Source organism: Apus apus, chromosome 9 (assembly GCF_020740795.1).
Source record: "Apus apus isolate bApuApu2 chromosome 9, bApuApu2.pri.cur, whole genome shotgun sequence".
NCBI lineage: Eukaryota > Metazoa > Chordata > Aves > Apodiformes > Apodidae > Apus > Apus apus.
This window is the reverse complement of record NC_067290.1, coordinates 21,914,119-21,930,077: the sequence shown is the minus strand read 5'-3', so window position 1 is coordinate 21,930,077 and position 15,959 is coordinate 21,914,119. Positions and strand designations below refer to the sequence as shown.

The 15,959-nt window shown below is 47.0% G+C and overlaps 2 long non-coding RNA genes across 4 annotated transcripts in view; both read right to left on the bottom strand.

Annotated features, from left to right (window-relative positions):
* Positions 1-26: 26 nt before the first annotated feature.
* Positions 27-4,170, bottom strand: LOC127388419 (uncharacterized). The gene is made up of 3 exons (XR_007890368.1): positions 2,312-4,170; positions 765-1,549; positions 27-100 (listed from the first exon to the last, which is right to left on the bottom strand). It is a non-coding gene; the product is annotated as an uncharacterized LOC127388419 (long non-coding RNA).
* Positions 4,171-4,394: 224 nt separating this feature from the next.
* Positions 4,395-15,959, bottom strand: part of LOC127388153 (uncharacterized) — a 145,247-nt gene continuing 133,682 nt past the window's right edge. The window contains exons 1-5 of one of the 3 annotated variants that reach the window (XR_007890323.1): positions 5,054-7,179; positions 4,921-4,973; positions 4,766-4,829; positions 4,618-4,688; positions 4,395-4,435 (exon numbers count right to left, since the gene is read on the bottom strand). This is a non-coding gene — a long non-coding RNA (uncharacterized LOC127388153). Of the gene's footprint in view, positions 4,436-4,617; positions 4,689-4,765; positions 4,830-4,920; positions 7,180-15,959 lie in introns of those variants that run through there. The other 2 variants (XR_007890322.1, XR_007890324.1) reach the window with 2 other exon arrangements.

Genomic DNA, 15,959 nt, shown 5'->3' with positions numbered 1-15,959 from the left:
ACATATTAAAGTAACCCATGCTGCCTCTTAAGACCAGAGCTTTTTGCTTTACATACCTATGAGTTTTTCTGCATGGAGAAACAAACCAAGTCAGGCAATGCTGTTATATAAATAAAAAATTATTTATGTAACATTAAAATACTCTCAGGTCTCTGTATCTTCTTTTAACCTGATTAACAAAAGTTTATCTCGGGATATACCTCATCCTAATTTATGCATGTTACCTTTTCTTGGGTTTCACTGAGATAAGCTTCCTGGAGTTGATTTTCCACAAAGCTCACTCTTAGTCATGTAAAATCAATTTTAAGAAAAGAATAAATGGAAAATCCCAGCAGTTCAGCTGATAGACTGCTCAAAGAGACCATAGAACCCCACTTGGTAAAGAAATGCAACAGCTGAGACCAGTTTTGTTCATCTGAACTGTTGCTTTTTAAAGCACAGAATCTATATGGGGAATTTCAGTTGTCCCTATAATAAGCAGAACACTGAAACTCACTGAGCTACTTCAGAGTTTCATATTTCATAATGCATTTTCCTCTTCTGTCATGAGACAGAGGAGCAGAACCTCCTCAGCTGTCTTTTCCACACTGGTTTTGTCAAGCCAAACCACAGACAGAAATCCTAATCCATGTCTTCCAATGCCATATGGTCATAGGGTCCCTTATCCTGACATCCACTTCTTTCTTTGGTTGTAACTTGCTAGTGATTTCCAGAAGAAACTGTAATTTTCTCATGATTATAATCTTATTAATTACCATACTTACACTTGAGAATGTCTTCCCTGGTTGCTTTCTGCATAAAGATGAGTATTTTAACTGCATCTTCCAGTCCAAGTTCAAATTAACACCTCAGATCATGCACCTTAGGCAGAAAAATAAGGAAAACAGCAAAGCTCCAGAAATGAAAGATGGGATTTAACTCTGGCAGGTTTCCAACAATTGAAAGGGAGTATGAGAAATATTTGTTCAGCATCTGAACACACCGGTGGCTGGTATCTGCTTCAGGTGTCATGGTCAGTCTGCCTTGGGATTCCTCCAGCAAGTTCCTAGGAAATCAGGGGTATTTCCAGGAGGCTTGCCCAACACGGCCAGGTTTTACTCCACAAAAAAATCCAACTTATGAACCACAGTGTTTCCAGCTTTCCTAGAGGATGATCCTATTCCTATGCATGATTTTCTACAAAGAGCCTCCCAGAGATCAGGGTCTGACAACAGCAGCTTGTGACTCCATTATGAAGTGAAAAATAATGCGTTATTAATTGATTAGCAACAAGTGTGTCACTTTTTCAAATAAGTAAGTCTTATAAACAAGTCTGTGAAGTTCTGAAATTGTGCACAATTCTTTCTCCATCAATATTCTGAGTGCTGGTTTTTCTTTCAATGTCTGCTTACATTTAAAAAAAGGCTGGGAAAGTGTGTTTGAGAAGCAGCACAAAAAACATTTGAGGCCAAAAAAATCATTACGGATTGCAACAAAAGAGAAGTTTGGTACTTTCCATCAAGTCCATTTTCCAGCACAGATCTGGTCACCGCTACTTGTATGTCTCCATCTTAGACAAAGAAAAGCATTTTGTGAAGAAATGGCTTCTTAGCAGGAAGAAGCCAACCTACACCAGGCTCTAAGTGTTATGCAGCTCTTCAATCAATGCGATAGGAAAGCTTAGGTTCTGTGGCAGGTCCCTCATGCACTGGGAAACACTTAGACCTGGAGGGGAAGCAAGTCTCTCCTATGCTGACAGTCTGGAACCACGGGGGAAAAGAATGGCACGTGGGGCCAGCACAGAGGTGGGAATCCTGCATCACTTGACTCACATGCTGACTGTGAGAGGATGCAGAAGGTGCTCTGGGGCCTTCCCAAATCTCTCCAGAGTCCTGACCACAAGCTGCCAAGCTGCTGTTTGTCTCTGGAAATGCAATGCACAGCACCAGGCCATCCTGAACAATCCAGGCAGGGACCCCAGGGGACTAGGAGGGCTTGTGTAACATCTATGAACACAACCAAGGGATGCTCCTAAAACAACTGACAACATGACACCTGAAAAACACCTGCTACTTCAGCCCACTAGTCACTGCTCACCTCCCCCAAGTCACCTGCAGTGCTGATGTCCTGCTCTGCTCCTGGCCTTGTGCCTCCAAAATAAAAACCCCAACACCTAGAAGGCAGCCAACACAGCCACCACTTGCTTCTTCCCTCCAACACCAGTCGCCCAACTCACCTTCCAGCGCTCTGCTCCCTCCGTGCCTTTTGGCTTGTCCCTCTGCGTAACACTGCACCTCAAACCTGCTGCTTCAGCACACCATCCATCACTCACCTTGCCAGAGGCCGCTCTGCTGATAACATCTCGCTTCACACTTGGATTTGCACCCAGAAAATCCAGCCAGAGAAGCTCAAGCTTGTCAGAACCACCAGCTGTCCTGCCGATACTCCGGAGCTGGATGCCTGTCCTTCTTCAGCCGGCACTCTGCTCCCCTCTTCCGTGCCCTTGGCCTTGCTGCTTGTTGCTCTGCATCTGAAACAACACAAACACACCCTGTAAAGCAAGTCACCTGCACAACCACAGGTAGCTTGGTGAGGCCAGAGGTCTCTCTGCCTTTTGCATATACCTTCTCACTACAGCTAGAAGAAGAAAAGCCAGCTAGGGAGCCCCATCTGTGCAAGCTAAGGCACCTTCCAGATCTGACCCGCTCCCCTTCCACACTAACTGCTGCTCCCAACCAGTCACGAGGTTCAGACTGGACCCCCTTGCTTTCTAAACTCCTTCTCAGAGGAGTCTAGGTGCGGCTGGATCCAATCCTAGCCCCGGACTGTAAAGAAAAGCGAACACAACTGTGGCAGCTGCCTACACCTGTTTGCCCAGAGATGGACCGTATGGTCTCTGCCAACAGAATTGGTCCAAACCAACTTACTTCCACAGCCCCATAAAGCTACGCTACCCTGTCATCAGTACTGCTGCACCCCTGGGCAGGGCAGCTCCAGCCCTCACACACAGACCAGGACTACACATGGACACCTTGAGCGTTATACCTTGTTATACCAAAAGCAGGGTCATTCACCTACTATGCGAGATGCCAAAATACATACAGAGCCAAGGTATTTTCATTTATTTCATTCATTTAGGCAAACACAGGGCGAGAGGCAGTAAGACACAAAGCTGCCCCCTGAAGTCACAAAACTCTACACATTCACACACTTTTGATTAGCTTCCTCCACCAAATACATATTCACGGTTACTCTACTCTGATTGGTTAGTGAATTTCTCACTCTGATTTCAAGGTACAGCACACACAGTGCGTAGGTCTTCAGTTGGAGGTGGGCAGCCTAAATGCTGAAGGTCTGGTTTCCATATTGTTGATTTTGTCACGAGCAGAGGTCGCTCAGCTACAGCAACTTCGGCAATTCTGCCACATTTTAAGAAAAGCACATGCTTCCCCATCTTCTTGTTTCAACAAGATCAGGATCTTTGTTTCACAAGACCTTTGTAACTTTCTGTAAGTCTCTTGTCCTTGCTCAGTAAAAGATTCCCATAGGGAAGATGATGCTGGCAGAGAAGCCCTACGGTGCCACGATGGCACAGATGCTCTAAAGCAGACCTGCCAAGGAGAGGAGATTGCAGCCACACACAAGAGAAAGCTGCCATCAAAGCCAGAATAAGGGATGTGTGAGAAGCCATGCTTGAAGACCCAAGACCAGTGAGGACATGGGGATGAAACCCCAGAAAATGACTCTGTGGAAACAGAAGACTCAAGAGCAGAGCTGCGGGCAGCACCTGGCTGGCCACCGCAAGAGATGAACGCTCAGAAACAGCCAGGATGTGACACATGCCAAAGAGATCCACGCATCAAGCTGTAATTGTGAGATGAGAAGGGCTCAATAGGCTCTGTGCCAGTGAAGTGATGCATTCTGGACTCTTGGGAGGGCTACCGAGGTGCCTGCTGGTCACCGAGCTATGGAGGCACCAAGACCCAAGGAACATACAGTCTGAGACACAGAAAACAGACGACACGAAGTACACGCCAGACACAGGTTGGAGCTGCCCTGCCCTGTACACACTGACATTGTGCTGAAGAGTAACCTGCTCCCTTTGCCTGCCCCAAGGGGACTGTGCCCTGCCAGTCCTCTCCCCTACACCAACTTTGAAAACCTCCCCTCCAATCCCCAACCTTGTCCCCTCCTCCCAGACCCTCCACTTAGCTTTCAGATGGCCAGGGCTCTGCAGCCTTCCTCCTCGACAAGCCATCCTTGCCGGGATGTTCCTGCCATCACCAGGCTCCTCATAGTGATCTGGAAAAACAACGACAAACTCACAATTAGTACTGATAAGCATCACATCAACCACTGCCAACCTCATCAATATCCCCTGCTCAGAACCCCCATGGTGTTCTGCTCACCTGCCCATTCCAGAATCGGATGCTGAGGCCATCCTTGCTTTTGGCATCTAAGATACCAAAAGACCCAATCACTGCTGTGCTTGTGACAAGTCCCACGACCCTCCTTGCTACCACCCTGGCTCACCCCAAACACCCACCCAACCCCAACAGCAGCCTGCACAGCACCTACACACCCAAAAGGTAGATGCTTCACTGAGTTCCCACAGGTAACTTTCCACTAGACACCAACCTGGCTGATGCCTGTGTCATCTCCACAGATGGCCCGTTGGCATGCTGCTCCACTGCTCCGAGGCTGCAACACTGAAGCAAACAGCACACGCTGAGACACTGCCTGAGTCCACAGTCTGCCCACAGCTATTCCCATCTACCACTCTCACCTTTGTGGCTCACCTGTCCGGCCTCTGATGGTCACAGGTTGCCACATCCAGGCCTGTGTGGCACCTGGAAAACACAAACAAGGGATGCTCATCACACACTGACAACACAACACCTGGAAAACAACTGCCAGTTCAGCCTGCTAATTGTCACTGACCTTGCTCGAGTCACCTTCAGTGCAGATCTCCCGCTTCCCTCGGTGCTTTGCACCTACAAAACAAACCCAAACCATGAGCCAGTCGATAGAGGCACCACTCACACCTTCCCTCACAACCCAGGGGACAACTCACCCAGACTCTTCAATACGCACCGACCCAGCTCCTCACCATGCTCTGCTCCTCTCCTCCATCACCCTCTGCTGCGTGGCTCCTCCCCCTGCATCTGAAAAAGCAGTAACAAGCTATCAGCCAGATGCAATTCCAGAGATTCCCATTTAGGAACATCTTCTAGATCTAGCTGCCTACAAGGGAGCTAAAAACCAAGTTAACATTACGCCCCACACATTCAGGCCTTAACAACTTGGACACCCAATCTGCTTGGCTATGGCTCCAGCAGCCTCTCCCAGGTGGCTCCAGCCACCCCCTCTCAAAAACACTAGGAAAATGGCCACCTTCCCCTGCTGAGGGCTGCTACTTCACTTCAAATGCTCTATCTGCACCCCAACAGGCACAGGCAGCACAGCAACACGAACCACAGGCCCTCCTTGCTATTCTTCTCCCAACCCCACAGTTGCTACAGCCTCCAGAGAGAGCAGCTCCAACCCAACAGCACAGAGACACAACACACAAACACAAAGGATGTGACACAAGCATGAGAGGAAACTCCCAGCAACTAAAAAACTCCTCCTCCAATGCAGATGCCACCAGGTGGCAAGACATACAGGACTGCAAGCAGGAGATGAGTGCTGAAGAGTCCAGAAAGTCCCTCCTTTCGAGTTGTGAGCTTCAGACAGGACCTCCTTGGTTTCTCAGCTTCTTCTCAGGGCAGAGCCTAGGTGCAGCTGGATCCAGTCTTCACCTCCAACCTGAGAGAGAAGCTCAGACCCTCAGTTCTGCCACAGAATCAGTTTACTGCAGCTCGAGCTGGGTGCTTCCAGTCTTGCTCTCTTCCACTTGTTTCTCAGCTGGAAAAGTCTTCCACATTCTGCTTTTGTCCAATTGCTCCCACTTAACTTTCAGTCAATGCATCTTCCCAGTTCAGAAGATCGTCTTGAGTAATTATCTTGCCCACATCTTGTTTCCATATTATTACAGCTGGCAGAGTCAAGGTCTAACTAAGGCTCATCACAGGAGTTCAGCTAAAGATTAATTAGAATGGCAGCCTAAGGCCTCATCACTCCAGACACTCAGGCTAAGTCAAGTCACAAGTCCAGTCCAAAGTCAAGTCGCTTAGGTCAAGCAGTGGTCAGTTTGCACAAGTCTTTAACAGGCATGCAATTTGAACTGATATCCCTTTAATTAACACATTAGTCCCAATATTCCTATACTCAATTCACTTGTGATTTCAGCAGTAAGGAGCCCGTAAGGCAGCCCCAGAGAAAGGTCAAATATTGCAAACCGTGACAAGAAGCTACAGTCAGAACTGAAGCAGACGGATGCACGAGAAGCCTTGGCAAGACCCAAGAATGCAAGGACACAGGGAAGAATGCCCAGAAAAAAAAGAGATTCTCCCTGTGAAAGAGAAGCCTCCAGAGCGGGGCTGACGACACCGACCGCAACACCGGCGCAAAAAGAGGATCAAGAGGAGACACCCGAGTCGCGAGGCCCAGCTGGGCTTTTGAGTTCAGGCAAGAAAAGCAGCGCCCCACGGGCACTACGAGAGTGAGCACAGATGATGCTCAAGACCTAAGGATGGGCTGCAAGGCGAGTGCTGTGCTCCTGGAGCACAAAGAGGAGACTGGGACCCAAGGAGGGTTTGAGACACAAAAGACAACAGACCACACAAACTACACCATGACACACGCAGGCTGGAGCTGCCCTGCCTGGCACACGCTGACATCACGCTGAAGAGTAACCCACTGCCTTTACCTGCCCAAAGGGACAGTTCCCAGACAGCCCTCTCCCCAGCTCTTGACTTTAAAACCCCTCCCTGCAATTCCCAACTTTGTCCCCCCCAGCACCCATCCCTCAACTTAGCTTTCAGGGGCCACAGGTCTCAGGACATCCTCCTTTAAAGAAAGCTCCACAGTTCATCAACTCCAAGAGTCCCACAGTCAGCAGGTTCCTCATCACCTGCAAAAAAGAAAGATGCACCACAGAATGTTAAACCACCTTCTCACCCCAAAACAGCCCATATGAAGTTACCTCCAGCAGAAAAAGCTGCAGGCAACCAACATCCTTCTGACAACATACACTGCTTACCCAGAGCCTCTTGCACAACACGGGTGCCCCTGTTCCAAGGAGCTTCAAAACACACTCAAACAGCTCTAAAGCTCCACCAGCTGCAGCCCCAGCAGAGACCCCGGCCTCAGCCCCCCCACCCCGGCACAGCCCCAGAGCAGACTGAGCTCCCCGGCCACAGGCGGGGGCTCATATATCCCGGGCCCCGCCCAGGGCCCTCCCCACAATCCCCTGGGAATAGGAGCAGCTGGAACACCAGCTGGAATTAAGGGCTGGGGAGCAGCAGCTGGTCCTGTCACCTGCCTCTGGGGACACGCCCCGGGGCGGGGACGGAAAAGACAGCAGTGAGGACCTGCCCACGAGAAACCGCCCGTGGAAAGATCTCTCGAGGACTACTCGGTGAAGAGACTGATGAAAGGGATCTCAGAATTACTGGTCTCGCTGTGTCAGAGCCGGGCAAGATGCAAACGGGCATCCCCGGGGCAGGAAGGGGCAAGCGCGGCCCCGGAGAGGGAAAGCAGCAGCGGTGCCCGCCGCTCCCGCAGCTGCCCCGGCCGGGCCCTCCTCGCGCGGGGCTTCTGGACACGCTCCGCGGGCAGCGGGCGGGGCAGGAGGGGGCTCGGGGAGCGGCTGCAGGGGAGGGGCTGGGGCTGCCCGGGGCGAGCGGGGCCGGGGGAGGCTCAGGGGGGCTCTGGCCGGGCGGGGAGGTGCCCGGCGCCCGTGCCCGGCGGTGTCCGCCCCCTGCCCCGCTCCCCTGCCCCCGCTGCCCCGGGACGAACGACTCATCAAGATGTCATGCGTTTGGAAGGGCAGGTGTTTGCCTCAGAGGCTTGGATGCCAGAACAAAGTATTTAGAAAACAGAGAATGTTCTAATGCTGTAATTGGATTAATTTAGAAGTTCACATAGCACCTTTCTGGATAACAAAACAAACAAACCTAATTAAAGTAAATGCTGTATTTCCTAGTAGGTATAAATGTTTACTGGTGACACTGAAATAATGTTCTTATAAGAAAATAAATGCTAGCATAAAAATGTCAAAAAACAGGTTCTCTCTTCAGTTAGTTAAAATCAATCCACTTGGTAGAGTGTGCAATGTTAGCTCCTAGATTAGTATCTTAGTTTAAGAATTTTCTCACTTGAAAAAAAGGGGTTATCAGTCATTACATACAGAGAGAGAAAAATATGTAAATTTCTATGTAAATGGTTAACAGCTGCAGCAATCTACTAAATACTTATCAATACATTGATATTCTTCATTTCCTTTAAGGAAATTACTTTGTTTTCCTTTCTTGACAATAATAGCTATTCCAATTTGAAGTACATAAAGTATCTTCATAAAAAAAAACCAACAAAAAACAACAAGAAAAACCCCAAACAACTCAGAAATAATTTAAAATATAAAAATCCAGAAATCTTTCTTGCTTTTTTTGGCTTCTGAATGTCTTTTTTTTGTTGTTTTGGTTTGGTTTTGGGGCTTTTGTTTTGGCTTTGGGGGCTTTTTTAAGTGTTTATTTAGTAACTTTAGTTTTCTTACCATACTTCAGCAGCAGCTGTGTTTTAAACAGTATAAAACACAAAAAACCCACAAAGTGAACACTAAGGAACTCTCACATCTTACCCAAAAGGTTCTAAGACTAAACATTTGATGGATGTCCAAGTGCATTCTAGATGAGACCAGTAAAGAAGCCATTATTCCATTTATGAAATATTCATAGGCTGACAGTGCACATGCTTATTTGATCTTGACTGTCTTCTCAGTGAAGATGGTTTAGGAAAGACATCTTAAACAACTAAGCCCATAAAGACTTAGAATTTCTCAAGAGCATCAAGTGGAAGAAGTTAACTCATGGCAGTGATTACTAAACTCATTGAGACAAATGACACACAACATGATTTTTTTGCTTTTTAACCATACTTTCATAAACTGGGACTGGGACAAAATTCTCTGCATCCTGAAGGTTGTGCAGAGATGTCAAGACAGCCGCAAGGAGATGTCCTTGTAATCAACTACAGTAACAAAGCCACTGAAAGACTATTTTGAGATCCACACTGAGAAGGAATGAGTGTTGTTCTGCCTTGCTATTGACAGAAACAAGCAGTGATGAGGACTTCACATTCATTGAGTTCAGCTCCTCGTGTTGCAGGCACCCCCGCCATAGTCCTTTCATAGCTGTTTTTTCCTCCTGGACCATCTTACAAGCATTTGCCTTTTCAAACAGCCTCACTATACTGGTAGCTCCAAGACATTCTCAGAATAGCTAAGAAAGAGAATATATGTATTTTTAAGTGCTGAGTTTCTATGTCAGAGCAAGAAAAGAACTTCATTCCTTAAATACAAGTGTTCTGCTTTATACTACAAAAACTGAACTAAACATCCAGAGCAGCTAGCTCGTCCTCTGAAATATATTGTTAGTCCTGCTGATGATGCATTCCATGTTTGTTAGCAATAATTTTTCATAATGCTTCCATGCTACTGTTAAGGAGAACATTAAACAAAATTGATCACAGCGTCAACTCTTTAAGAACTGGTCTTCTATTGTCCTTCTGATCCAGTAATTTCTCTTTCGTCTTCCTTCAGACTATTTTTGCCCTATTTTAATTAATCTGCTTACTCTAGTTGTACTAATTATGTGGTACGCTACAAAGTTCTCCACTAAATTCCACAATCTATTTCCTTGAGAAATAGCAGCCATCTTGCCAGGAAAGCATCTCAGCTTACTCCTAACATCCTCCTATATTTGGGTATGTTTCTTTTATCCAGATAGACTGTGAAATCTTCCCCACAACATCTTTCTTCTTGCCTGGAATGACACTGTTGTATATGTTTCTAGTTTCTGAATTAAGAACACTTATAAAAGTGAAATGCTACTTAAGAATTCCAGAAGGGACAGGAATCTAAAAGGAATCTAATTATTCACTTGCATAAAAACTATCAAAACCACCTCTCTACTCTTCTCCTTTGAGAAAACATGAGGCAAACAGGAAAATATCTACATTTTACCATCTCAGTTTCCTTCTGTTGCACAAATTTTCCATTCCAAACATAATGCATTACCCAAGGAAGAGTTCTAGTGATTCAGCAACATCTGACCTAAAGTCTCTATACTATTAACTGTCACCTTTTCAACAGAACCATCCAGACCTTGTGGATTTGTTGGGCTTCTCTCGGGTTCACCTAATGATTATAAATGGCAAAGAATAGCTAATTTAATTGCAAAAAGTAGTGATGCAGTGAGCAGAAGATTAGTTTCACCCCAGAAAGTAATGCCCTCAAAACAATAATAAAGAGAGTGATCAAGAGGACAGGAGAAGCTTGTCTTAATGCAAATACAGGAAAATATCCCTGTATGTAATACTGTAATGAAGAAACAAGTTAGCAAAATACATTGAAGAGGCAAGAAAAAACCCCACAGTGCTGTATAGAAGTTATGGTTAGTAAATGCTTCCTATAACAGGTTGACCAGGTATTTCAGGGAATGAATAAACCAGTGGTTTTGTTACAAAGTAATAAAGCTCTGAATATATCAGGAATTCTAAAATTCTTCAGGCTAATTCTAATTAAACAATTTTGTAAAGAGTTTTTTCTCTTCCCAGTCCCTACAGAATATGTAAGTTAACGAGCTACTTACTGCTTTGTCACTGTCTGCTAGAACCAAAGCATCCCCTTGGCACCTGACCTAGCATGTTAGGTGACAAGACATCAGGTGGGGGCAAGACATGCCAAAAACACACAACTTTTTACCCTAATGAACAACACACACAATGTTTCTTATCATTTAAATAATCTCCCTGCATGTAAAGCAAATGTACATATCCTGGCCAGAATTTTCTACATAGCACCAACTGACACTTTGTATGATCAGCTATAACCCCCAAAGGAACTGAACTGTGAACCCTTCCCATGGTCTCTCTTCAGGAAACCTCTTTTTCTTTTTTAAATATATATCCCCTTTTAATGATGGGGACAGTTGTTATTTTAAATTTTATATTTATTTTTTTCTGCAGGCTTTTCTGTACCTGTTTCCAAGGCAAAAAAGGTCCTCTTTATTAATATCCCAGAAAAGGGTGTTTTTACACTCCAATCAAAAAGCATTAAAATACAAGACATGTGCTTTTTAGGGTTTTAACATATTTTCGATTCAACCATCCAATATAAAGAGGATATACACAGAAAGAGATCACTATTTCCCCAGCAGCTTATTGGCTAAACACTTCTTGTACACAGTGATAACCAAATGGAAAACATATTTATTGCTTACCCCTACCAATGCTACCTGTTTCTAACCAACTTGTCCTCACAGCTTTATCTTCCACATTCCAAACACAACAGCATTAAAGATGGGGTGGAGTTATAATTTTTTGTTTGGTTTTGATTGTTTCTTTAAACAGAAACCCATCTCAGTAATGAAATATTTCTTATTTTCTTTCTATTCTTCTCCCAACCCCACAGTTGCTATAGCCTCCAGAGAGAGCAGTTCCAATCCAAGTGCACAGAGACGCAACACATAGAGACAAAATAATGTAATACAAGCATGAGAGAAAACTCTCAGCAAGAAAAAGTACTCCTTGAATACAGATGCCACCAGGTGACAATACATATGGGACTCCAAGCACGAGATCTGTGTCAAAGAGTTCAGAAAGTCCCTCGTGTCAAGTTGTGAGGTTTGGACCAGATGTCCTCACTTTCTGAACTTCTACTCAGGGAGAAGCCTAGGTGCAGCAGGATCCAAGTCTTCCCTTCCGACTGTAAAGAGAAGTTCAGACCCTCCGTTCTGCCACAGAATCAGTTTATTGCAGCTCGAGCCTGGGTGCCTCCAGACAGGGACCCCACCTGGACTGTACCTGTGTCTTTCAAAGGCTCACAGTCTGACCACATGCTGGTACATGCAACTGTTCATCCAATTATCTCCCATAGTGATGACATCATCCTGTTCTGATTGGTTCTGTGCTCCTCTATCTGAGGGTCCTCATTCACCATCAGTCACTTGGTTGTAAGGACAGTTTCTAATTTTTCTCTTCCAGTTGTTTCTCTGGATAGTTCTTCCACATTCCAGTTCTGTCCAATTTCTCCGTCAACACATCTTCCCACTGTGGAAAATTATTCTGAGTCTCTCTTTTTCTCTCTCTCCTTCCCTGCCTGGGTGGGAGGGGGAAGGGATCGAGAGCGTTGTTATTGAACCTGAGTCAAACGGTGACAGTAATTATCATGTCTACATCTTGTTTCAATATTATTTCAGATGGTAGAGTTCAAGTCTAACTGAGGTTCATCACAGGATGATTACTTAGAATTGCAGCCTAAGGCCTTATCACTGCAGACACTCATGTTAAGTCGAGTCACAAGTCACATCAGTTAGGTCAAGCAGCTGTTGATTTTCCCAAATTGAAAATGTATACAATTTAAACCCTATCCTTTTAATTAGTATGTTGATCACAGTATTCCTACAAGTCAATCTGTTTCTCCTGTCAATAGCAAGGAGGCCATAAGGCAGCCCCAGAGAAAGAGTCAAGCTTCACGATTTGTGACAAGAATTTACAGTCAAAATCAAAATGGACAGACACACAAGAAGCCTTGCTAAGGCCCAAGAACAAAAGGACACAGGAAAAACTGCCCAGAAAAAGGTCTCCCTGCAAAAGAGATGGCTCCAGCATGGTGCTGATGACACCGACCACAACACCAGTGCAAAAGAGGATCGAGAGGCAACTTTTAAGTCATGAGACCAAGCTGTGCTTTTGGGTTCTAACTCAAGAAAAGACACACCCAATCAGTGCTACGATGATGAGTATGGATGTTCAAGACCTAAGGATGGGGCACAAGGTGAGCGCTGAGCTCCTGGAGCACAAAGAGGAGATGGGGACCCAAGGAGGTCTGAGATACAGAAGACAGACAACGCAAGCTATGCAATGACACACACACACAGGCTGGAGCTGCCCTGCCTGGTGGGGCACACTGGCATCATGCTGAAAATTTACCTGCCCAAAGGGGTTGGTTCCCAGTTAGCCCTCTCCGCAGCTTGTAACTTCAAAACCCTTCTATGCAGTTCCCAACCTTGTCCCTTCATACCCTCTAAGCCCTCCCCAGCACCCATCCCTCAAGTTAACTTTCAGGGGGCCAGAGGTGTCAATTCATCTTTGTTTACAGAAAATTCCACAGTTGGTCAACTACATTAGTTCTTCAGTCACCAGGTTCCTCTGCATCACCTGCTAAATGAAAAAAAAACAATCTGCAGAATATTAAACCACCTTCTCACTCCAAAACATCCCACATTAAGTTACCAACAGGAAAAACAGCTGTGTGCAAGAAACACCCTTCTGACTATACACACTGCTTACACAAATGCACCTGTTCAAATTAGCTTCAAAATACACTTACACGAACAGCTCTAAAGCTGCCACCAGCGGCAGCAACAGCGCAGGCCCCACCGCCGGCCCGCCCCAAAGCGCACTGAGCCCCCTGCTCACCAGTGGAGGGTCACATTCCTCGGGGCCCGCCCACCGCCTTCCCCACAGTCCCTGGGAAAGGGGCAGGGCCGAACTCTAGCTGGAATGAAGGGGGTGGGGGACTGGCGGGTGGTTGTCGCTGTCCTCTGGGGACGCGCCACGACGTGGGGGCGGGAAAGACAACAGTGAGGACACCCGCGAGAAAACCCCGTGGAAAGATCTCTCGAGGAGTACTAAGATTAATAAATGTTTAAGATCCGAGCAAAATGAAAAAGGGACTCCCCGGAGGAGGAAGGGACAAGCGTGGCCTCTGGGAGAGGGAAAGCAGAAGCGGTGATCGCAGTTAACCGCAGCCCCTCGTTCCGCAGGAGCTTCTGGGCACGCACGGCGGGCCCGCAGGATGGGCCCGGGGCCACGCAGGGCCGTGCTGAGGGCAGCTGCACGGGGCGAGCGGGGCCGGGGGAAGTGCAAGGAGAGCTCTGTGGAGTGTCTGGCTCCTGCCCTACTCCCCTTTTCCTGCCTGACTTCGGGGGCTGCCCCGGCCCGGCTCGCCTCCAGCAGAACATGACCCTGCCGCGGCGGGCGGCTTGAAGCTTCCCGACTGGCTCGCCGGACGGCCAGGAGACACGCCCGGGGCGCTCGCCCGCCTCACCGGGGGGCTCGGCCCGCAGCCACCACCGGAGCCAAGCGCCTGATGGCCGGGCTGCAGTTCCGCGCGTTGCCCGCCGGCTCCCCCGACGTGGGGCGGCAGCGGTATTGCCTTACCGGGAGGCAGAAACGGCCGCGGCAGCATTATCCCGAAGGCATCGCAGCACGGCATGGCCGGTACCGGCGGACGGCGGCGCTGAGCGCGGGAACGCCACGGAGCGCGGGAACGCCACGGAGCGCGGGAACGCCACGGAGCGCGGGAACGCCACGGAGCGCGCGGCGCGAACCTGCAGTACCGGATTCTGTTCGACGGGGGGCAGCAGCGAGGGCCCCGCAGCGTGCTCCTCCTGCAGCTCCGGCTGCCGACCACGGGGCGGCAGCAGAACCGCGTCCTGCGGGGTAAAGCGCTAAAAGGTTCGTTCACTCCGCGGTGCCGGTTTCCAACGGGGATGCTGCTGGAAGCTGTCAGAGCACCGCTATAACCATCCTACCTACCTACCCACCTACCTACCTGTAACTGATTTAGCTTGATTACCACAGTTGTTTCTGAAAGCACCTAGCCTTTTATAAAATGCAAACACTGACTTTTTAAAATCTTTTAGTGACTCCACAGAATCCCCTTGACTTTTGATAGGTTGCCGGCATCTCCAAACCGAGCTGCAAACAAAATTTTACCCTTAGGGAAAAACTTCTGCTCCCTGGGTTTAAAAAACGTGGTTCACTATTTTCCTATAAAACATAAGGTTTAAATGGTTTATCCCAGGGAACCAATGACTATATTCCATTCACTGCAGGGTTCTTATTATCCTGTTGCTTTTAGGCAAAAGAAAGACCTCAAAATGAGGTATTACTGGATTTAATCTTTATTACACACACTACACCCTTGTGCCATGGAGGACCTGCTTTAAGGCATCAGTAACACAGTTTTTGCACTTGAGCTCCAGTACGCCTCCACATAAAAAGCTATGAAAATGTGACATTAGGTTACAAACCTAGACAAGCAATCACTCCAATCCTTTGGTTCTTGGTACTTTCACTGGGTGTAGTCATAGTTGTCTTGTTCACATTCTACTAGCTAGGGCCTCCCCAGGAACTCCTGCAAGCATATTACAGATGGGGTTTAAAGGGTAGAAATTCTTGATAAATGAATGGGAAAACAGAAATATTCTGTGCATGGTAGTCAGACACAATCTTTAGATTTAAAACAAACAAACCAAACCAACCAACCAAACAAACAAAAATACCCCCACAACCCTCTACATTAGATTGGATAGCCCAAAGGGATATCTTCTTTGTGTTGCAGTACTGCCTGCACATAAGTACGCAGCCTCTCCTTGCTATAAAGACAAGGAAACTGCAAAAAATTTACTAAACTACAGCATTTATCGGAGTAATTTCCAACGCATTTAGGAAACAATTTAAGGAAAAGTGCATATACCCAGAAATAATACTCTGCACAAGGCTTGAACTGACCAGCCTAGGGGATGGATCATTTACTCCCTGATTGTGAGGCCCATTTCCAGAACACAAGTTTTCATGTTTTTGCCTATGGAAGATAGTGCACCACGGTAATAATGATCTTGGGCCATAAGTCTTGAATAACAATTAATCATAGAATCATAGACTGGTTTGGGTTGAAAGGGACTTTAAAGATCATCTATTTCCAACCCCCTGCCATGGGCAGGGATACCTTTGCTCAAAGCTCTTCCTACCATGACCCTACAGATGGGGCATCTACCTCTGCTCTGGGCAATCTGCTCCAGTATCTT